Below are 25,813 nucleotides of genomic sequence, written 5' to 3'. Positions count from 1 at the left end.
GAATAATTGCATCACATTCCGGCGATTTTTTGAGATAGGTATGCATCAATTGATGTATATAAGTGGCTCCCAGCCCTCAGTTCTTGCAAGTTTTGATAAAAATATTTCCTTAATACGTCGGCGCAAATATCTACCCAAACAAAGCAAACCAGTCTATAGTATTTGTCTGCCATCTGTTAATTGCACAATCCATTATTAATATATACAAACAGCATTATTTTATGTTTCTTTATTTTTATTGAAAAAAGCAGTACATTTTTTGTGTATTGATCATTTTAGTTCAGTAGTAGGAAACGTTATACAAAAATTGATAAATATTGATTAAAATGATGTGCAAAAATAATTTAATATAATAAAAAGAATAGTCTTACGCAAAGTATCAGTTAAAATCAATGCTTATAGTTCAAAATAGTTTATTATTGCTACACGTTTTTTGTGTGTGTTTATTTAAATATTTTTATAACAACACAAAGATTGAATAGTGTTTCAAATTTGGTTGGTAAAATACAAATGAGGGTACCTTTTAGTTTCTTATTTCATTGTTTCATACGATGACAATACATTGATGAAACAACAAATGAACACAAATTATGTCAAGCAATTTCTTTTAATACAAGACAAGAACCCTGATTTTACTTTTTCCTCATTAAAAATGAAATTAAAAGATACTTTTAGCATAAATATGATAAATATTCTGACATTTCTATTATATTAGCATCATTATTTATCAACTGAATAATTGTCTTTTTTTTTTTACCCATTATTAAAAATAATGTTTCATTGCATTAAATGGAAATTTGAATTGTTGACCCTGGGGGAGCTAAAGGTTTGATTTTACACGATTAAAACCTTACTTTTCAAAGAATAAAGTAATCAGTAATAAAGCAATATGTTTTAATTGAATTAATTTTACATTTATTTTAGACTTAACTTCTCGATTCGCAATCGGATTCAAGTACATTTTGAGCAATCTCCATATAAATTTACTATAAAAACTATAATGTTAACCTCTTTCAATATGTGTCCGGTTTTTTAACTTAAGTATTGTATACGTTTAATGGTGACATATAAAAAGCCAGTTATAATATATTGAGATTAACAGGGTTACACACAAGGCGTAATATAAGAATAGATTTTTTACCTTTCTCATTAAAATTACATCCTAACTGACGCTTGCTATGTTATACTGATGCAACCTTTCCCTACTGGAGCGAAAATAATTGTCCATTAGAAACCGGAAAACCGTTTTCATTATAAATAGAAACAACTATGGGAATTTTACAGCTAAATATACACACGATACAGTATCTAAAGAAACATTTCTAAAAATAGCCAGATAAATTACGTGTAAGATAAAATAGAAAAGACATTGATTTATATATAAGTTCATACACTGTAAATTTTGGGAACACTACACGTGTTTTACCAGTGTTTAAAACAAAAACACTGACGTTTTCATATAAAATGCTTATGTTTTGTATACGTTTCAGTGAAAACACATATGTTTTATTCATGTTTTCCGCTCGATGCCCAGAAAACGGTGGTGTTTTCACAGGACAACCTAGAATATATAATTAAATAATTTTACATTATTGAATGAGTTGGGAAGTCACGCAAGTGTTGTGAATAGGCCACATGTAAAAAAATAATGAGACAAAAACATCATTTGTGTCGGAAAATTCGTATATACTTGTCATCCGGAAATCTGAAAACACGTGTTTCGGTCGAAAACACGTGTTTCGGCCGAAAACACTAAGGTTTAATCTGACAGCGGTTACTTCCCCTTAGCACAAAAAACATGAATTGATTAATTTTTTTTTTATAATTAGAATTATTTTTGTACAATCCCCATATTAAAATATCTAGATCCAGAAACAAATTATGATGAATTCAATTACATAAAATATTTTATAATAAATAAATTCGAATCATAGCAGCCAGATGCTTGCGTGTAAAAGAGTACGCTTCGATTGATATCTCCGTAAAGCGTCTGGCGATGTAGCACATTGTAGATCAGACGACAAAAACCGCCAGAAATTGTTTGCCTCATTTTTGTTGTTTCTTCCATAACAGATATGTACAACAGTTGCTTGAACAGATTTGTTAATATTTTTAACGTTTTTACAGGTGAATGGTTAGGTTTTATGTACTATATAGTCCATTTTCGCTTCGATAGACGAATTGAAACAGGTGGGTGGGGAATGCTGTTTACGTTACGTGATTAGATTGGTCAGTTATTTCTGTTTGTGCAAAAATTTCTAAAACTGTTGGTGTTCTTTTTCACGGATTTGTATTCAAATCACTTTGGGGTAGTTTTAAGTTGTATCGTTTGTTTCCTTGTTAAGGATTAAAATAATTTAAATTTGTCTTTCAACTGGTCCACCAGGGCAGGAGTATTTCTGTCCACACACACTAACAACAAATTGAAGTAAAATCTTATTTACATTTAGTGATGTAGGAAATGGCGCATGATGTCCAATGATCAGCTATGGGATTGACTATGTTTATACCTGTCTGATAATGCAGGTATATAAATTAACAATTTTTATCTAGGGGCCCAGACTATTTTACATTAGTTATTTAGGCATTTCTTCCAGAAAGCTTGGGCCCTACCCAAAAGTTAGGACCATTGCGACTGGATCCCTGTTATTTTATATCCCTGTAATGGAAGCACGATGGGCACACTAACAAAGTCTGCACTCTTACCCTATGCTACGACCGGATGTAAACAATACGTTCGCACAGGGCATGCGCGATTGTTAACTCCCACCCATTTTATTCGATTAAATTCTAGAACAACCTCTACTTTCGGTTTCAATTTTGCTGACAAGGAACAGTTTGAGTCAACGTAAGTGTTAATTTTAATAGCAATGTCCAAAACTTTGCACTACACGGCGTAATTTTCATTACATATCGGGTATTATTACCGTCATGGTAGTTTTTATTCCAGTCGGTCAAAATGACGGTACACATTTACATGTAAACAAACAGATTTAACTTCTCAGACAATTTAAATAAGGAATGGACACACGGTAAACTCTGTTGCAACGTAAAGTATATTCATAAACCTACTGTTTGTGAAAAATTGTCTCCGTGTTCAAATAAATTTCAAAAACGGGGAAAAAAGCCGATACCCTGCAACTGAACCTTATTATTCTGACGAATTAAATTGACTTTATAACGCTCGTATACAATTATTTATTGATCGATTTTCATTATATTTATTTTGTAATACCTATTATTCAATATGCAATCACACAAAACCAAGTTTTCCTACATTCAATGAAATTGTAAGTTAGGACGAGCTTTCAAAACGAACAGATAGCAATTTCCAACACGCTTAACGAAACTCCAACATGGCGGCTCAACCTGGCTCATTTGCATAATTTATTCATAAACGCAGGAGCATAGAACTTTCAGTTTGTTAGTGGGGCAGGTATTAATAATTGTCATTTAACAGTAACTGTATAAACCTTTTGATTGAAATTTCCTATAAACGGTTAAAACCCCCAGCCCCCTAAATTTCTTTATTTTCAATATTTTATAAACTTTAGAATGAAAAGACAAATAAACATATATAGTTCTATATTATTATCACACATTTATAATAAATGTTCCTTTGTAAGGGTGCAACTATTCAGCTTTCTCTGGATTTGATTCTTAATTCCATATATTTCGATTTGATTATTGAGGCTAAGTTAACATTAATTTTATATAGGGAATACTTTAAAAATAATTTTTAACTACACTTAAACTTTATTTAGGACAGCAAAGAAAAACATACTGAATAAAACTTTTAAACAACATAGCTAGAAAACAGAAACCATTATCATGTTACATTCAACGTGTTTTGATTTGGATATTAGCAAGAACACGTTGTCAAGTAAAGAAACGCTTATATTATATATAATATTCAAATATAAAACATTCAATTAATATCAGAAAGTCAAAGTGTTTTTCCCCTACTTTGAGAATGGTGCTGGTACAATTAACGGTACCGGACAGATTGGGAAAAAATCCATCGGTTTGACTTAAATTGGGAATTTTATTTTAGATGCAAAATATTTATTGGGAATTTCTTTTATCCAGGAAGGTGATGAAAATTTTGCATAATTATACACTTTAAAATCATGTATTATTAACTTTAAAGCTTATTTTTGCTGCTTGAGGTTGAAAAAAAAATTGATAATCATAACAATTGTACATAAATAATGTTTAGTAGGTGTGAAACATAAAGGGGAGCGGTGGCCTATTGGTTAAGGTGTCTGCCTCTCAACCCAGAGATCATGGGTTCGAGCCCTACACGGGTCACGACCATGTTTCTTCATATGACACCAGTACTGGTTGGTTCCAGGAAGCGGACTCGAAAGTGATTGATATAAGTTGCAAGAACTTGTTTCGCAATCGAGCTAAAATAAATATGCAGGGCTTTTTTTTCACAGTTTGGGGAAGCAGCCCAGCCCTTAATTTTGGGGAAAAATTACATGGTATATTTGCAAAAGGGGAAGAAAAAACTTAATGTAAATTCAATTTTTGGGGAAAACTGCATGATTTTAAAGAAATTTTCTTTGGGGAAGCAGCCCTATACCGGCCCCTGTTATAGAAGGTAAAAAGGCCCTGATATGTTTAAAACCTTAAACATAAAGTACGAAATGAACTGGGTACGAATATCACTCATGTGGTTTTACTTGGTTTTTATCGTATATCACTTATCAATACGGAAGGCTCCGAGACATGCATTACTGTTTTTAGAGGTAATTTTCAGTGTTAAATTTGGAATTTATCAGTCATGAATTGGAAAATTTGCTGTCTATTTTCTATTGGGAACGGTGCCGTTTTCCGGTATCAGTTATATAAGGAAAAATACCGGGTTGTTGTTAAGTTTAGTCATTGACTAGATTTCTACCAGAATTTTTTTGTTTTTACTTTTCTTGTGCAAGTTGTGGTTATAGAGTGTGATGAACATATTGACTCTTACTTTGTAAAACGCTTAAATACAAAGACAGTTGCTAAAAAATATCAAAATCTCAAGTTTGTTTTGCCCCTGTCTTGCATATCTGTAATGGAAGAACAGTTATTATGGATAAATACAGGTACTTCAATAGAATGTAATTTTGGGTACTGTCAGATCTACATGTTAGGCTACAAGTTTCTTCTCATAATTACATATTTAACAACTAGTATGGCTAATGAGTACAAAATTTTGGAGGTGTTACACTACAAGGCAGAAGAGAATATTTGTCCTTGCAAGCAGTCTTGAAGACCTTCTGAAGAAAGGTAAGTATTTTTACACACTACAGCACAATTACAACACAGTGTTAGGTTGTGTGCTCAAAAGAGGAATCTCAGAATTATTTAGAATATAAAGCCTTGTCATAAGAAAATCTGTACAGGTGTGACTACTGTACAGCCACAGTTGTTGGCTTAAAATACTTTGTGAAAGTCTGGTGATCCAGATGCCAAGTAAAACCGTTTAATATATGAATAGAAAAAAATAGACATTTCACAGTATCATAGCTTTATTTACATTTGAATTGATTTTTTAAAAAAAGAAATGTGATTCTACCTTTCTGTGTTTAATTTTTACTACATTTGCAAATTCAATAAATTATCATCATGTAAGTATTACCTAATTGCAATAACTATTGTCTCACAAACATTTAACATGGTGAACCCTAAATGTTAATCATATTATTCACAAAATTTTAGCCTTGCAAAAATATCTGATTTCACAGTATAAAGAAAATTCAAACAAGTAGACTCAAAACACAAACTTTTCACAAAATATAGTAATCATGTTAACAGTAAAACAAACCCTACTTGATGATATTATTTAGAATGGAACACTTCAACAGTTGTCAAAATTTAATTTGAGTTCTATTATGCTGTTGAGATCCATTTGTGATGGCAGAAATCATATTCATGAATATAACTACAGATCTCATCTATATAATATTTGATAGCTACAATACATAATTGTTATGTTAGAATGACTGTCTTATGTTTTACAGAAAAGATCTGTAGTTTGATAAATAATTCAAACAGTTTGATACTTCGATCTAGTTGGTATTGATGGCTATTTCTCAGAAACACTAACTCAAGTTTTATTCAATATTTTAGCTGGTGACAAGCAACAGTTGCAAGGAGGAAGTTTGATTGTTGTGCTGGAAAAAGATGTGACAGAAATGGAAGAAAAAGCCATCCTTTACATATTCAAAACTAAGTATTGATGCTTCTAGAAGACCAACAATTATGAGAACCAGATATTCCAAAAGACACTGTTGTAATGTTTGGGCAGACACCCAAGATGCCAACATGTCAAAGACTGAGACAGAGTCCACAACTGTTACCATAGCGACAGAAATTGTAACACCATCTTGTAAGTTGCATGAAAAAATAGTAGATTTGAATTTTCTGTCTTATCAGTTGACTATTAAAATCTGATATATAGTATAATATTTCTTGGCAAAAATGCCTGCAATATAACTGAAATACTATTGAAACAGGTGTTAAACTCCAACAATATTTCTGAGAACGGAACAATTAAGCTGATAACAGAACTTAAATTTGAACATTGGAAAATGCAATATTGTGATCTACGCTGTTTTGCTACATTTCCTTTTTTTAATTATCATATGATTATCAAATAAGCTAATTATAATAATTGTTTTTCTTTTTTTTTCAGATGTTGTTGGAAATTAAATTAATTCTTGCAGTAGGCCACATCCAACCGTTTGTTGACAATCTAGAGATATTGTTTGAAGCAGTAGCTACACTTAAACCTGGAGGAAAAGAGGTATGAGTTAAGATTACTGTTAGGGCAGGCAACCTTATGGAAAAAGGAAAAAGATATCATTGCAATCTTACTATGCATACAGCACAGCCTTGTTATAATGCGGCTTAAGATATAATAATGTTTAAAAGAGGGTAAAAATTGTATTCACAAAAGGTATAGAATAGAAAGAAAAATTCCATATTTTTTTTAAATATATAATAAATACTTTTTTGTTTGGATATAATGTGGTTAACTAACATGGACTATATAAAGGATTCAAACTACCATGTTATAACAAGGTTGTGTTGAACCTAGGAGACCCAGTCAGAAGTTGATTATGCTTCTGCACCTGTACATTAATCAAATAGTTCTGACAATGATTATTTGTTGTTGTTGTTTTTTTTAGATATAAAATATCTGATTTTTAATACAAAATATGTAATTTTTAATTTTAATGTGCTTTGAAATACATTGTCTGACTGGACTTAAAAAAATTGCGACTTTATCCTGAGATATATTGCAGGAAATCCAACATGGCATAATCTTGTTTTGTGGCTGATGTTTGTTTTTACAGTGCTTTTGTCACTTTTAATGCAAATATGGTTAAAATTGTTAAAAATTGTGTTCATTTTGTCATATTGAAAGCTGTGTTTAGGATCTGATTGTGTGCGCTTCTGTTTACTTAGAATTACTGATTTCCTGTTGCAGTGCAAAGATGATTTGGACGTTATAAGAGCCATAGAAAGTAATACAGGATTCAAACATGGAAAAGGGTGCAAGACTAGATAAATTGTAGTTCTACATAAGGTATAGTAAATTTACCGGAATTTTTTTTGTCAGTTTGTATAATACCACTGAATTTAATTTTAACTTGAATACTTGCAGCCGCTAATCATGACAAGACACATTTGTAACTGACAAGGGACAAAATTCTGAAATTTATTAAATGAATTAATGTCAAAACTATCAAAGGTATCAGCACAAGACTTTGATAAATTCATTTTATATTTGCTTTACATTACAAGACACACTGTTCAGACAAGGGGAGTTATTCTTAAAACTATATTTTGGAGTTATGCCCCTTTTCAACTTACAATTTTGTCAAAATAGCATATTAAATGGATTGACTTGTAAACTTATTTAAGTATATGATAAGTATCTCTATAGATAGGCCTCTTTGTCAAACATGGTATCTCATTTTTTGCCTGTCTTATCACTATATAAAATAGACGAATGTTGGCCCTGCTCAGCATGGCATGGCAGAAGATCGAATTTCTGACCTACTGCTCCAGAAGCAGACATTAACTAACACTTTATTATGTACTGGTTGGAAATGCTTAAGGTAGAAGATTTCCCTGATCCTGTTATGAAGGATGGTACTCATTCATTGTTTTGTTCCATGTTCATTTTGCAGGATATTGAAGAAGCTAATCTGTTAAAGGTCCTGTCATCACAGCCTAATACTCCTCCAAGTGAAGCCTTGTTTTTATTTTTAACAACATAGAACTGGACAAACAGTATATTGTTGGAGACCAGTGCAAGATACCACTTGAGACAGATAGCCTCATGGAAGGGCTATTCTTATTGATAAGCTGGTATTATATAATGGATCTAGAAAATCCCACTGCTTTTCACAACTCCTTGGATTCATGCAACAAACAGTATTTAAACAAGCCTTTCTTAGTCACAAGTCGGCTGGGTATTTACACTTTGTGGAACAATTGGAAAAACTAATGAACAAATAGAACCAACATTTTAAATTAAATTCAACCTTCTGTGTCATGGACATATTATTGACTTCTTAACAGCTTACATTTTACCATGAAAAAACCTGCTTTTTTTTGCACTTACAAAAACAAAGGTACAGAATAGCTGTGTGGTAACCATCAGCTGATCAGTGCCTTTATTTTTGCTGCATATATGGTGCAATCCCTCCCCTTCCAGGCTTCCTTAATCAGACATTGAAATCCTCTTGATGTCTGAACATGAAGCTGTATATTTTGGCTCTATTTCAAATAGCAAATGTCAAGTGTCAATATTTTTCAAAACAGCTAAGACTATGCTTCTTTTTAGGAACTTTTAAATCCAGTGATTTATCAAATTATTATTCACTAGCAGAAAAGATTGACTTAATAATGCAGTGTTTAAACACTAATTTTATTATTTATGACATCAGTATGTTATTGCAGACTGTGACATTTTGTCAATGAAGCATTAAAATGCCATATATTATAAATTGTTTATTACAGTTAAGAAGTATTAGTGCTATTTGTTGTTTGCAAATGTTAATATGCTCTTATTTTGTACATGCTATGTAGTAAGTTTAATATATTGCATTGATGTCTTAAATAAGTTTGTATTTTGTTGATGTATTACTGTCTAACTTTAACACATGCTCACTTCATTATCATATCAGATTTATTAAATTTTCATTTACTGATTTCAAGTGGTAAGCAGAATTATTTACAGAGATCACTAGTTTTCACTGATCAGGCACCTTTGTTGTGCATCTAAATTTTTGGTGTTTTCGGAGTCAAAGAAATGATTTATCAAAATATTGTATAAAGTTGCATTGTAACATTTTAGAGTGCTAAAGTGTACCATTTTTTTGTCTAAGCCTTAAGCGCACCACAACAAAAGATATTTATGAACCATCAGGATATATACTGTTACTGATGAAAAATAGAGCACTAGTGCACAGACTTTTGACTCCCCCCCCCACCGGACAGTCAACATTGAATGACTGATTTTTGACACTGTCTGAAAATACTGTTTGTTTTTTTCCAACCCAAATATGATACATATATGTGCCAAAAACCGGGTTTTTTACATTTTACAGGGAGGTAGGCTTTACTGTGTAAAAATTTAAATCCATTTTATATATGTTTTCATTTTACCTGAAATTCTACTGATATCCATATATCAATTTGCTTTTGTTGTTTAATTGTCTATCTATTTATTTACTTAATTGTTTGCCTAAATATAACTGTAATCTGTTTTATGTATTTATTTTATACATTCATTTTTAATCCCCTTCTGCATAGAGGGGAGGGGATTACAGGAATGGCCTCAGTCTGTCTTCCATGTCCACTCCATAACTTTTTTAAACTGTGAAATTTTTTTGAAATAACCTGGCACAAAGGGTCAGTATGAGACGATGTGCAGAGCGCAATAATTGGGTCGCTACCCCTAAGGTCACAACTTAAGGTCATAGGTTAAAAAGTCTACCTTTTGTGTCCGCTCCATAACTTCAACTGATGAAAAGTTTTTAACAAAGGTCAAGGTCACACTTAAAAGTCAAATGTTAATGGTCCACTTTTTGTGTCCCCTAAATAACTTAATCTGCTGAAAAGTTTTTAAAATAACTTGGCACAAATGATCACCATTATAATAGGATGTGCAGAGCGCAACAATCAGGTCACTGCCCCAAAGGTCACAGGTAGAGGTCAAATATTCTTGTTTATAACTTTTTGACATGGAAGATTTTAAATATTTTAGCATAAATAATCACGACCATGGCACAACAGCCAGGTTTTTCTCTAAAAGACATGGTTTGTTAAAGATCAAGAAGTACAGATTCCTGTCCACTGCGAAGGGGATATAGATGTCCTTCAGACTGCCTTGTTTTTAATTGTTTTAAGTTTGAAAATGAAAATGCTCTTTTTAATTTTGTGATTGGTAACACCAGAATTTCGGGTATATTGCATTGGATTGTAACATGGCTGACAAGGTGACAGTAAAATTGCCACATGTAGAAAATGCTACCTCAGTTGACAGCGTTTTTCCAAAAGTTGTTAACTTTACTGTCACTCTGTCAGGCATGCAATATTAATTTTAGTATACCAAAAATACTATTATGATAATGGTAGGGTGTCTTGATCTATTTAACATTTATGTGCAGTAATGAAGAACAATTAGTATTTAACCTAAATTTCAAAATGTTATTAAAATGTGTATAATATGTTTATGTGTCATTGTTCACATTTTTTGGTTGATCGTGTTTTGAAATAAAACATGGAAACTATTAAAACGTGTAAACGTGTTTTAAATCTGTTACAGTCCCAAAACACGTGTTAGGTGTTTTCAGACAAAACACCTAAACACGTTTTCTTGGTAAACACCCGTGTTTTAGTGTGAAACATCAGTGTTTTGTGAAAACACCGCAACATGTTTTAAAACTGTTACAGATAGGTGTTTTCACATGTGTTTGGAATCAAAACACTGAGATTTAGAGTGTAGTATAGTTTAGTGGAAAACAATAGCAAACATATTTAATTATAGTAAAATAATACTTACATATGATAAATCAATACCAAAATGTTTAACACCAGTTTACAACTTGTAACAGTAAACAAATCTGAAAAAAATATATAATAAACTGACTTAAGATAAGGTAGCTACAGATACTTCAACGAACACGTTTTATAGTGTATAATAATTTGATGAATTTAGCAAAGTAACAAACATACATTTAAAAAAAAAAAAAAAAAAATTAATACATCTAGCAATTCCCATGAGAAAGATGATAAAATAGGTTTTACCTTTTCTAACTTTAATTTCCTTTTATCATTATTACTTTATTGGAAAATGTCTGTCGATCAGTCCTTTAACGATGTGTTCAAAATAGTGTTAATCCATAAACCAATTTTCAGCATATTTTTACAATTGTAGAAATAAAATGTAAGTGTTGCAAAGTAATTTATTGTTCTTTCTTAGTGTGAACTTTCGCTTTAAAATGCACTGCAATGTACGCGTCATGTGACCTTAAACAAGAAACCCAATTTGACTATAAATAGAATAGGTATATAAAATAGCCGGGCGGATTTAGAGGGGAGGCGGTATGCTCAACCGGCGCCCTCACTACATTATTCAAGCAAACCCTCAATTCCTTATTTTTACTATTACTCGCTAATGAGACCAATGAAGGGACTTTACAAATCTGGTCTTAATAGCGGGTTGGTCTCATTAATGAGTTTGGTCAAACAGAAAACCAGGCAATATATTAAGGGATACCATGTACTGTACACATGTTTAATTCTGGGCTAACCTATTTCAAATGAAAAGATATTAAGCATACACTATTATTTTTTTTTATTTTCATTTATTTTCTTTTACTTAACTATATAAAAATTGTAAACTTCTTTAGAGGTACAAAATGTATTATGAATGTCTTTAAACACAAATATATTTTTACATTCTTGTTAAAAATGACACGACTTACTCAATTAAATCAACATTTTACTACAAAGCACATCGACCAATTAACCTTTATCCTATTATTTTCACAGTTTTCATCGCCGATTACAACTTCAAAAACCTAATCGTATCATGTTTGTGTTTGTTTAAAATTATGGAACGAAAGAGATTATGACAGCAGCAACACCTCTAAAAACTTATTGAAAGTTTTCTTTTCAATATTTTGTTGTTTTAATCCTCCAGTTATGACATAAAAGGTGTGAAATTAAAAAATTATCGACAATATTATTGATCATTTCCGGGTTTGATACAAAGTAACCTTGACCTCTGCCGTAAATTGGATGTCGTTAAATGTCGTAAAACTAGGACAACTGTTGTTTACATCACGTGTCAAAAAGATTTCAGCAATATACATGCATGTCAATATCAAGGTGAGAAAGTGCCCGCGGTCGTATTTATGGGTTTCCAAATGTACAGAATTTACGAAATGGGACTGAATTTACTGGTCGTATTACGGAATAACGGGGTGGTCTCAAAATCGGGGTTAGCGACCATTAAAATAAAGAATAAAAAAATCGGGTCTTTGAAAAATCGTTCGTATTAGCGGGTTGGTCTCGAAAACGGGGTGGTCGTAAAGCGAGTTTTTACTGTATTTTGAAAGAATTTAATACATGTATATTTTTCTACTAACTTCGCTCAAAAAGGTCAATATAATGTTTGCAAATTATGCGAAAGGTTATTGAGTATTATTCAACTCATATTTCATAGTATAAAGTTAAAATGTGTTAAGATGTAAGATATCAACAGGGTCATTCAAATAGAATTTTAGAAGTTTATGTTTGAAAGACCCTGGCTTTAGCTAGAAAGGGTAAAACCTATTTTATCATATTTCTCGTGGAGTTTGCTATACTTCAGAAAATCAGTAACTTTAAATTTAAACTAAAGATTAAATGCACAAGATGTCATAGATAAACAGGCATTGTTTAACAGGCATTATTACTATTAAATAACATTTCATATTTGAAAAGTTAAATATGCCTTCTTTAAACATTTGGGAAACCTATTATAGTGTTTCAAATTTTCACATTACATTAAATAATGATTTAAATATTATAAAACCGATGTATGCCCTTCCTTTAGAAGGAAAAAAATATTCTTGTCTGAGGCATAATGTGCCTTGAGATGTTTGAATTTCTTGTATTGATAAATGTAAAGGTGTTTTGATAGAGGTGAATTTGTAGTGCTTTCATTGGCAGTTTAACTCTTACATTGCTAAATATCTTAAATTGACTTGTACATTATTCAATCTGGACATTTTTTATTAAATTTCAAAATAAATACCGACTGATTAACAATGCAGAACAACACAGAAGAAAAGTCAGCTTTTCTTGGTCTGCACTGGTCACATGGGTACAATTATTTTACGGCAAGCAATTGGTTAATAAAGTCTAAGTTATATTATAAAAAGTTTAAGCTGTGTTATATAAAGCTATTGCTTGGAAGGTAAATTACAAATCTTAAAATATTCTTTATCAACAGTAGTAAGGTATGATTTTTTCTTTTTCAGAATTTTGAAAATATTTTTTCCAAATCAATATATGTATTGCATTTACTTGAACTGATAAAATTCTACATGAGGGTACGTTTACATAATGTAGAATTTTATTGGTTCAAGTATATGTTTACCCAAATGTAGAATTTTATCAGTCCAAGTAAACGCGCGTTTACTCTAAATTTTATGTTTCATGTATGTAAATTTTATTCTATTTAAGATGTGTATTTCATGTTTAATTCTAGTAAATTTGATGTTTTTAGCAGGTTGTACAATCCGTCCATTTGAATCTATATATGTGATATATTGCTAAATTTATATTTTGTGATTAGAATATTTTTAAATAAACATATCGCATAAAATCGCTTGTTTTCCATGTATATGTAGTAAAACTATTAGTTAATTTTTCAATTACACAGGTGTGACATAACACCTGTCAAAACAAGTAAATTTTATAGTCATGTGATAAAAAAGAATTTCAAGTTTGGTTTCATTTCATGTTATTGTGTTGCAAAATTGTATTAAACTCGTCCAAGAAAGGCTTGACAGAGGCCTACTTTTTAACAAATTCGTGAACTTGTTCGATACAGTTTTATATGGCAACTATATATATCAAATATTTTAGTGTCTTTATTTTTAATGAAAGAAAAGGTACTCGATTGTGTTAAAAATATGAAACATAAAGCTTGTACATAGAATATACTAATGCCAGTTTGAAACTCGGGCTTAGAAACATAATAATATGTATCAAACTAGCATTAAAAACAATTATATATATTATTTAGTTTTTGAAGATGTATTTGATTTAAGTTTTTCTAGATACCCTTACACATGGATCTGACGAGCCATGCATGATTCTGTAAAAAAAGGCAGGGGGACTGTTTAACGCGCAACCTTTGCATTAATATAAAAAAAATAATTAAAGCATTTCTTTCCTTAAGGTATATCACTTTCAGTTTAAGCAGGTTATGAGTTTATATATTTAAGTACTGAAAGCATTCAAATACATGAATTAACCGTGCTACGTATGTTAAGTAACGGGCAACTTTTTAAGAAACAATGTGAACAAGCAAATTCGTTGAATTTATATCCCCCGCCGAGTACTGGTTATTATTAACACAACAACTGAAGACATAAGGCTTTATTTATATATTAATCATGGCATAAACTGTAATATTTGAACTTGAAGCCTTGTACCTTCAAACAAGAAGAATTTTTAAGTTTTCACTATATACATATAAGGAAAATCTATGAACCCCTAGAGTGGGGCCAATTTTGACCCCAGGGCTAAAATTTGAACAATTTTGGTAGGGGACCTATAGGTTATATCATATACCAAATATCAAAGCTCTAGGCCTTGTACTTTCAGACAAGATTTTTTAATTTTGCATTTTTGAAACTCCTTTTCTGGCCCGGTGACCTACTTATGCAACAGACCGGAACCATTTGATCAACTTTGGCAGGGGACCACCCTAGGATCATTCCTGTAAAGTTTGGTTGCTGTGCAGTCATTTGTTTCTGAGGAGATGTTGTTTAAATAAATTGCTGACGACGCACGACGACGGACGGTGGGGGATCACAATAGCTCACATAGATGTAAAAACATCTTAATCTCCAGACTTCATTGCCATTTTCAAGGCATCAAGAAGGGATCTCACAATTTTCAAATATTTGTAAATGTTATTGTAACAAATCATTTTAATTCTTCTTTAATAAAAACTAGAAATCTGTCCATAGGACACGGGTGCCCCCACCGCGCCACTGTTCTGTCTGTAATTGCAATCTTATGACTCTAGGTCAAATATTTTTTGAAAACTAAAAATCTTTTTACTAAGTAAAGGGCAAGAACTTTACAAATACTGAATAAATCCCCAAGCAAACCCCAAGTTGAAAATTACAAATTTATACTACTGTAATTCAAGGGCAATAACTCTAACAAAACTGAAAAAAATCCACATGCAAAGTCCCAGGTTCATAGCATCACAGTGAGGTGAATCATTATTCCTGTAATTTAGTGATGTTGATCATTATTCCTGTAAAGTTGGTCGATTCTAACTCAAGCACTCAAGGATCAAATAACAACATAATGAAACAGTTTTTACTAAGTCAAGGGCAATAACTCTACAAATACTGGATAAATCCAAAAGCGAAACCCCAGGAACAAACTAAATATGCTGAGCAACTTTCCAATAAGGTTTAATGACCCTATGTCAAATCCTTTTTGAGTTACATGCGACACATGTTGAAAATTGCAAACATTTTCTAAGTCAAGGGCAATAACTCTAAAAATACTAAATAAATCCAGACGAAAATACCCAGGTGCACAACTACACATGCTGATCAACATTCTTGTAAAGTATCATGACTCTAGGTCAAATACTTTTCGAGTTACATGCGACACAAGTTGAAAATTACAAAATTTTACTAAGTCAAGGGCAATAACTCTAAAAAAACTAAAAATATCCAGACGAAAAAACCCAGGTGCACAACTTCACACGTTGATCAACATTCCCATAAAGTTTCGTTGAATTCCAGCCATTAGTTGCAGAGAACTACTCCGGAAACGAAATTCGGACAAAATTTTACTGAGTCAAGGGCAATAACTCTAAAAATACTAAAAATATCCAGACGAAAATACCCAGGTGCACAACTTCACATGCTGATCAACATTCCCATAAAGTTTCGTTGAATTCCAGCCATTAGTTGCAGAGAACTACTCCGGAAACGAAATTCGGACGGACGGATGGACGGACGGACGGAAGGACGGACGGACAACGCCAAAACTATATCCCCCTCCCGATTCCATCGGCGGGGATAACAAAAATTTAAAGAAAGAGAAATTGGTCATTTCAGACATGTTTACTGTTTCTGAAAGTGTTAAAAATGCATAATCAACGACAAGGTTTACTAAATTTTACCTACGAAATATCAGTACATCATGGAATCATACGTCATTCTGCAAACACATCTTCAAAAACTATATAGATAAGTTGTAAAAAATATATATAATTGTTTTTACGGCTAATTATAATAGTATGATACACATTATTATATGTTTCTAAGCCAGAGTTTCAAACTGGCATTAGTATATATGTACAAGCTTTATTTTCATCTTTTTAACACAATCGAGTACCTTTTCGTTGCACATCTTAGTAAAAATTGATTTTATAACTGAACAAAAAAGACTCTAAAATATTTTCAAATCTGGACCTGGATTCGAACCCGGGACCTCTCAACATCCAAAGCTTCAGTTATGAATAAAATCAAATCATTCGATTATCAAAGGGAGTTAACTGACTATCAAGGTTTCAAGGTTTCAAGGTTTATTTGAATACGTCAGGCCATATGGGCATTGTGACAACATAAAACAGTACATACATACAAAATAATACAAAATGGCAAATAATATGTAAAAACAAAATACTACAAAATGGCAAATTTATAAATGGTCATACAACTCCATGATGTAATAAAATTACTGTAATAATTGACTGATAATGGAGGATGAGAGAGAAAAATCAAAAATCATTGCGAGAAAAAAAAAAGAGAAAATACATAATCTAATAAGCTAACATTATTTAAATAATAACATAATATTTTTGCAAAATATGGCAAGTTTTAAAAGGATATCTTTATTACTATGGTTCATTAATTTTTCAAATTTTAAAGCACTTGGACGTTCATAGAAATATTTATCAAGATACAGCTTTCTTGTATTGACTAAATGTGAACATTCAAAAAGATAATGGGAATTCGTCGCCTAAAGAGTTACTGGTACATAGGTTACAAGTTCTAAGTTCTCTTGGAATATCATCAAACCTTCCTTTTTCAATAGGAAGTTTGTGATTCATACTTCTAAATTTAAAGAGAATTAAAGCTAAATTCATAGGTAACTTGCTGAGGTATGGCTCAAAACAAAAATCCTGTTTATAAATCCTGTAATTTAGACATTTACTGGAATTATTAATTGTACTTCTCCAATTTTGCATAAAATGATCACGCAATCTTAAGTTGACAGTATTCTTGAATGAAGCAGGAGATTCCACATTTTGATTTATCCAAAAATGCGACAATCCAAGATCATTTAAATTATTTCGGACAAAACAGACCCAATCTGATTTAATATTATTCAGAGTATATAAATTATGAGTTGTTCTATATAGAATGCTGACTATCTTATCATGTTTAGAATTAACTATTTTACCCCAGTAATTGAGAACTCTACTTTTAATTTGTGTTGAAAGTGGGGTAATACCCAACTCCCCATAAATCATAGCATTTGGAGTACTCTGTTTCAACTGTAGAATTATCTTTAGGTATTTTAATTGAAATTTATCCACAACACTCACATCTTCAACACCCCAAACTTCACACCCATACAACAAAATGGGTGCTATCATTGTATCAAACAAGTGTAATTGCATATCTATTGGTAAATTAAGTATCCTAGATTTCCTAATTACAGAAAACATGGCTTTACGGGCTTGATCAATAAGGAATGTTTTAGTTCTGCTGAATTTACCATTAAATGAAAATTGACACCTAAATATGAGAAATGCTCAACAATTTCAAGGACAGTCCCCTCATAGTGAAAGTTAGGCATATTACGCAAACCTCTCTTGGTTTTCCAAAATATAATAACTTTGGTTTTATTTGTATTTACTTCAAGATTCCAAAGCTTGCAGTAGTCAGACATAGCGTTTAAATGCTAACTGAAGCTGCTGAGAGCTCTCTGACAATATTTACAGTGTCATCCGCATACAATAGTAAATACAGTTTAAGATAAACTTCCATTTCATCATCACTTAACATATCATTTATATGTTCTTTTAGAAACTGCAAACCTTCATATTTATCAGACATAAAATTAGTTAGATCATTCAAGAAAAGAGAAAACAATATTGAGATAAGTTTTCACCTTGTCTTACTCCAGTATGACTAGTGAAAAAATCTGAAATTGTATTATTCGAACTAACACATGACTTAGCTTTGTCATACATATTGTGTATTATTTTAAAGCATTTCCCATCAATATTGTAACTTAATAATTTATGCCACATGGCAGTGCGATTTACAGAATCAAAGGCCTTGCGATAATCTACAAATGCACAATACAATTTTTTTCCATGTGCTAGATATACGTCCACTAGAAGTTTTAATGAAAATATGTGATCAACAGTACTATAATGCTTCCTGAAACCTGCTTGTTCTTCACATAGAATGTTGTTTGATTCCAAGAAGTCATTTAATCTGTTATTAAGTACCGAAGTGAAAAGTTTTCCAAAGCAACTGAGTATTGTTATGCCCCTGTAATTATCCGGATCATTAACATCCCCTTTATTTTTATACAATGGTAAGATAACTCCCTTGCTCCACACATCCGGAAAGATACCAGAGTCTAATATAATGTTAAAAAATAGCGTAAGTACAGCCAGCAGATAATCAGGAGCATTTTTGAGATACTCATTAATAATATTATCAAAATATAGATGGACTTTTATTATTCTTAAGCGCCTTTATAGCCTTATCTATTTCTTGCTCAGTAAATTGCGAATTCAGTGCCTCATTAAACATTGGTAAGTTGTTAACATTTAAATTATCTACGTCATTTTCATTTCTTAAATATTCTGCATTCAAATTACTGAAATGCTCATGGAAAACCTCATTAGTTATTTTATTTATTATCACTTTTTTATCAGAAGAATATTTATTTAATAAACTCCAATAAGATTTTAGGATCACTATGCTTTAATCCTCTCAGTTTTTTTATGACATTGTCATTGAAACTGTTAAACTTTTTATTTAATTCTTTTTTATATCTTTTACTGTTTATCATCATAAGGTTTTTATTACCTTCGGTTTTATTTTTCCTATAGGTATTTCTGCTTAGGTAATATTCCTTTCTAAATTTTCGAGCAATCTTTATCAAAATTTTTGGTCAAGTTTGCATTTTTCTTTCTGTGAAATATTTTTTTTTCTTGTATTAAATTACACCTTTTAGCAGCATTAGTTATGATACTTGACAGTTTTTCAGTCAAGGAATTAATACATTCATCATTATAATTCTTATCATTTTAATATTTTAATCATTTCTTCGGTAATATTATTTGTATCGATATTATCAAAACTGATTTATATAATCATCCTTCAGATTTTTATCCCATGTTGATTTAATAATGGCCTCATTGTTATTGTTTTGCAAAACTGCATTATCTACATTACAAGTAAGATCCTTTCCAATAATATTAAAACATAATTCTATTACCACAATGAACATCAGAAAATAGTGGATTAAAATCTGTCACATCAAAGTGGGTTACTTTAGGAAAGTTAATAGCAGACAATAAAACATAATCAATCAGACTAGTATTTGTAGTTGTGCATTTTCCTATATAGGCATCAGCACCACATCGACCATTAGCAATATGGACATCTGTAAATTTACAAACTTGAAGAAGTCTATTACCATAATTGTTACAGTTATGCATATTCACGCGAGTAACGATCGACAGGAAATCCTAATTCAATAAAGACGACTTTGTCCAATCAATTGTTTTGTACTGTTATCAAAAAACCTATCAGCAATGTACTTATTTAAGTCTGTAAAGTCAGCAAGTCTACCACTTTTTGCATTAAAAATCTCCAAATATACAAAAATCACAGTCATCATAAACAGTGTTGAAATTAAGAATACTATTTTCCAATTCAACAAACAAATCTAGTGAACTATATTTAGAACTTTCTGGAGGAATATACACTACTCCAAATATGCTGGATCTGTCTTTAAATTTAAACCATAAACAGTTTTCAGTGGCGTGATCCAGAAATATTACATTTTTTATTAGAGAATTTTTTTATAAAAACCCAACACCTCCAGATCCACGTTTACAATTATCTCTATTTATAGATCTAAATGTATAACCCTCAACATTAACATTATCAAATTGGTCTAGTTTAGTTTCAACTATACAAAATATATCAAAAGTCCTTAAATAAAATCAATAAAGTCTGGTATCAGTAACTTGGATACCAAACCACAAACATTCAGAAAGTAGAATTTAACTATTTGAGATTTCAAATGGAATGCAATAGAAGTGGTCATGATTAACTTTATATTTTACATCTACATTTTTATGGTTATTTATATCAAAACACATCATTCTCATTGTTTGAAATATTATATTGATTACAAGTAGAACTGCACTTGTCCGTAACTTTGTTAATCACAGCATGGTCAGTTAGAGATAAATGAACTGTCAACATCGGAACAATTTTCAACAGAAACAGAAATATCAAAGTTATTTTTGACTAGTTAGAAGAGTTCTGTCAATGAGAAAATGGTCTCATCCTCCGACGCATCCTAGATGAGGTGCTCGAGTCCTAGTTCCTTGAGATCTGCCTCGATACCAATGTTAAACAGGTCATTCGGGGAGAGATGATAATGTGTTTACTCTGGTAAGTACAATGAATGTTCCCATCACGAGTGTTATACATTGGATGTATCATCACACTTCTTGACAATGTGAAGAAGTCTTACACGTAACTGCGTCATATCCTCGGTGATAAACACACGTTCTTGTAGACTTTCTGATTTCTTCAAAAGTTTCTTCAACGAGAATAGTTTATGGCAGTTTTGCCCTCGACACAAAACGCACAATAATCTGGTGCTTGACTTAGTAGGGTGGCAAGCACTAATATCATCCACTGTGAATGTATAATCATCAGAGTCAGACTGATCAAGAGATTTTTAATTTGTTAAAAAGCTCCACGGTTTTGAGGAGAGAAGAGGTGCCTTTTCATCGTACTTGAAATTGTGGATTCTTACGTTTTCCCGTCTTGTGTACTGCTCTAAGCGGTCTAGCTCGTATTTTCCTATACGGACGTTGGCCTTGATATGATTGATGGTTTCCTCGGAAGCACATTTGTCGATACTCGCTTGTAATTTGTCAAATTTCTCACTAAGAAGTTCATAAACAGAGTCCGCAAGCACAGATATTTCTTCTTTGGATAATTTATTTCCTTTTTTTCCACTCATAGTTGTTGTTTGAAGTTGTGGAATATGTATAAATTGAATATTTTGTATTAGGAATTTACAGCATGGTCGCTGCCATTTTACCGGAAGTAGGAGATTCAAACTATATAAGTAAGATTACTCTCCCTCTTTTTGAAATTTTAAAATGTCGGTTTGGTTATTGTACGCCTATCAACATTGATACTGTTATCACTACATACATGTAAAACTTGTGTTTGACTCTTTGCAATTTTATTTTGATTAGGATTATGTCACACAGCAGGGGGGGGGGATTTGTCAGACAAAAACGGCCACCTGAGTAGAACCACAGACTTCCGTCAGCTAGCTGGATAACTTTCTATCTTGATGAATCCGGCAACGCTTTCCTTCCAAATCAAATATTACAATTGGCATACATGTGCATATGTTGGCCACGGACCTTTAAGTAAAGACCAACTTTACTTGACCTGTAAAAGGGAACACAGCTTCCCAAACATAGTTTATTTATTCTTTTATTCAAATTAGACATATTCAGTTAGAAATTCAACTTATTTACATTATATTACATATTATTTTATAAATACCTACATTCAAAACAAACACTATGATTTAAGACTTTGGTATTGTCCAACAACATTGACCTGGCACTCTTGCATTTGACCCTGTAGTCGGTATATTCCGTAACTGTCACGATCTACTTGTAAATCGATATAAATATTAATATCAAATTGTTACAATATTGTAAAATAAAAATCCCTCTTAGCGCAGTTGGTAAAGGTATTTCACTTGAGGAATGTAGACGTTAACTGGTAGGTTCGAATCCTATTTCAGCGAAATTTTTTTTTGTATTTTAATTCTAAAATTGCCATTCTCTTAAAACTATTGCAAACGTTTTTGTTGTGTGTAATATCTGTGTTGTATCTTTATAGCGTGTGTGCGCTAAAGTATATACGATTGCATAATGTCAAAAAGAGAAACGTTGAAAGATACTATAATACAATAAAAATATATGACTGTGTATAAAAAACACCACTTAAAAGTATTCTAAAACCAGTTGTAGTAAACCGATTTCAAATTAATTCTTGCAAGTAAATTAAAAAAAAAAATCATAACATGGCGTTGGTACGGAATCGAACCTGTGACCTTCAGACCATATTAGTCCGACATCTATACCAATACACCACGAGAGAAATTAGCAAATATGTCGATATATTCGATAGATACTGGTCAGAGTTTATTCAAATGACCTTTACGAAAGTTAATGAGGTGCCAGGTCAATATTGTTGGACAATAGGGACAATATGCCCAAAGGTTACAGTGACTTATGTAATTAGGTCAAGGTTACATTTCCTGAGGTAATTAGGCCAAAGTTTCAGTGACTGAGGTAATTAGGTCAAGGATACAGTGACTTAAATTTGAGGTAATTAGGTTAAGATTACAGTGACTGAGGTAATAAGGTCAAGGTTACAGTAACTTAGGTAATTAGGCCAAGGTAACAGTGACTGAGATAATTAGGTCAAAGTTACAGTGACTGAGGTAATTAGGTCAATGTTACAATGACTGAGGTAATTAGCTCAAGCTTACCGTGACTGAGTTTATTAGGTCAAGGTTACAGTGAAATGTGAATTACTTGTCTCATCTAAAATATGCCACAGTGACATCAAAAGTAAGGGTATAATTGTTATAGGGACACATCTAATTTTCTGGTTTTGTTTGGAAAAAAAGGTAAGGAGTATAAAAGTAATGACACATAGTTTTTAGTGACTGTTTTATATTTTCTGTTCATCTAACAAATAAGAATAATAATGTTTAAAACAATAAAATATATTGTAGTTAAAAAACTTTGAACCTTTTTGTACACATATGTGAACATTTACACTTCGAAAAAGCAGATTTTTTCTCAAATTAAATCTAATATAAAACATTGCTAGACATGTGTGTGAGCATATGGGCTTGTAAAATTGACTTTCGGTTGAAAGCCTTTCCACAAACTTTGCAGACGAACGGACGTTCTCCAGTATGAATTCGTGTGTGCACTTCAAGATTGTACTTCCTGTCAAACATACGTCCGCAATGGTTACAGGGATAGGATTGTTTATTTCCTTCTGAAAAACAGATGAAAAAAATAAATAATTTTTAACTTCTTCTACATATGTTGTGATACACAGAAATCTATACTAAACCCGGTGACCTTGATATAAGCATCAACATTTACAATTCATGTACAATGAAAACCTACCTGATGGTGACCTTTCAACTCTGATTATCAGTATTCTGTTCAATTCTATGTTTTTCTGAACAATTGATTTGAACCAAAAAAAAAAATGTCCTTACAACGTAAGTTAACGTAAGTTAGTCCTGAAGAAATAAATAAAAGTCAAGCAAACCTGTATTGTTAATTTTGTTTTATAATTGGGCACAATTGTTAATAATTATGTTGAAAGTCACTGAATGTTATGAAATATCAAGATAAATCATTTTGTGAAAAAATAACTTATCCCGAATAATAACTTATCCCAAACAATTTATCCCAAACAATTTATCCCAAATAATAACTTATCCCAAAAAATAACTTATCCCAAATAATAACTTATCCCGAAAAATAACTTATCCCGAATAATAACTTATCCCGAATAATAACTTATCCCAAATAATAACTTATCCCGAATAATAACTTATCCCAAATAATAACTTATCCCAAACAAATTATCCCAAACAATTTATCCCAAATAATAACTTATCCCAAAAAATAACTTATCCCAAATAATAACTTATCCCGAATAATAACTTATCCCAAATAATAACTTATCCCAAACAATTTATCCCAAACAATAACTTATCCCGAATAATAACTTATCCCAAACAATTTATCCCAAATAATAACTTATCCCGAATAATAATATATCTTAAATAATAACTTATCTCGAATAAATAATTTTATCAAATACCCTAGCCACTTTTGCGACTCGGTAAAAACGGTATTGCACCTCTGTGCATATATTTTGACATGATGTCATTTGCCTTATATGAACATATTAACGTTAAAAATGTGCTAAATGGTAGTGTTACATTACAGCCGTGTCAATGAAAAGTTATTCTTTTTTTCTTTAAACAGTCTTTATTTTGGGTATGTGATAAATAGAATATTTGCGTAGGTTCATAACTGAAATTATTGAACTTGCTCAATGAAATTATATTATGCTCCCCAGAGGCTCGCAATGAATTTTAGTATTGAACGAATTTAGTATTCAACCCACACTCATTCAATATCCTCTATTTACTGTTGTGAAAGGTCAATTGACAAAAATGGCAAGTCACTGATTTGCGATAAATATTCAAGTAATGTGAAAATGTGGACCCGACACAGGTGAAAATAATCTAACTAAAATTTTTATCAGGGATGTGTGTGATAAATATTCCTGGTTTTAATTAAGTACTTAACTTAACAGAAAGTAAGATCCAACTACATTTGAGCCGTGTCACCACAAAACCAACATAATGGGTTAATGACCAGCATGGATCCAGACCAGCCTGCGCATCCACGCAGTCTGATCAGGATCCATGCTGTTCGCTTACAAACTCTATAACAAGTAGAGAAACTGATGGCGAATAGCAAAGATCCTGATCAGACTGCGCGGATGCGCAGGCTGGTCTGGATCCATGCTGGTCGCATACCCATTATGTTGGTTTTGTCGTGACGCGGCTCATTTGTTGTATGGAATTGAGCACTTTAAAGGTTAATAACCAATTGACTCGAGCTCTCAGCATAGTTTGCTTGGTTTGGTTTTACGGCACTCCAACACAATTTAGGACATATGGCGCCAAAACACTGGGACGATGATTTTAGCTAACCTCAGGTGTTACAAACTTAAAGCAACAACGGGGCTCAAATCCACCTCACCTAAATAAAAATTATCAAGGTCATGAAAAATGTAATAATATACCTACAATGCTACAACATAATAAACACTCAATTCAGGAAATTTAGGACCTACATCTGATTCAGTATATTTAGCTATTATCACAACTTACATGATTGTAATAATAATAATAATAATAATAATAATAATAATAAAGACTTTATTTAAAGAGGCAACATAGTCTTCCCTAAGAGCCTCTATTGTACCTTTTTAATCTTACAAATTGAGCACATGTTCGCTAAGATATAAAGATCAGGATCAGGATAAAATTTAAAAACTCAAATATTCCAATTTGTTCAACTTCATAAATTAATTATTAGCTTGATAAGACTGGACTCAGACTATAATGTTTATGAAAT

The 25,813-nt window shown here is 31.6% G+C and overlaps 2 long non-coding RNA genes across 2 annotated transcripts; one reads left to right on the top strand and one right to left on the bottom strand.

The window, feature by feature from the left end:
* Positions 1-98: 98 nt before the first annotated feature.
* Positions 99-11,987, bottom strand: LOC132725359 (uncharacterized). Its single transcript, XR_009625040.1, has 4 exons — positions 11,317-11,987; positions 11,072-11,132; positions 1,142-1,205; positions 99-173 (listed from the first exon to the last, which is right to left on the bottom strand). It is a non-coding gene; the product is annotated as an uncharacterized LOC132725359 (long non-coding RNA).
* On the top strand, positions 2,462-8,975 carry LOC132725358 (uncharacterized). The gene is made up of 5 exons (XR_009625038.1): positions 2,462-5,277; positions 6,121-6,379; positions 6,686-6,796; positions 7,484-7,582; positions 8,190-8,975. It is a non-coding gene; the product is annotated as an uncharacterized LOC132725358 (long non-coding RNA).
* Positions 11,988-25,813: the final 13,826 nt, after the last annotated feature.

This window comes from Ruditapes philippinarum, unplaced genomic scaffold (genome assembly GCF_026571515.1).
Source record: "Ruditapes philippinarum isolate M1 unplaced genomic scaffold, ASM2657151v2 ctg4111_1_1_1_1, whole genome shotgun sequence".
Classification (NCBI taxonomy): Eukaryota; Metazoa; Mollusca; class Bivalvia; order Venerida; family Veneridae; genus Ruditapes; species Ruditapes philippinarum.
Note: the sequence above shows the minus strand (reverse complement) of the source record. Positions and strands in the feature narration are given on the sequence as shown.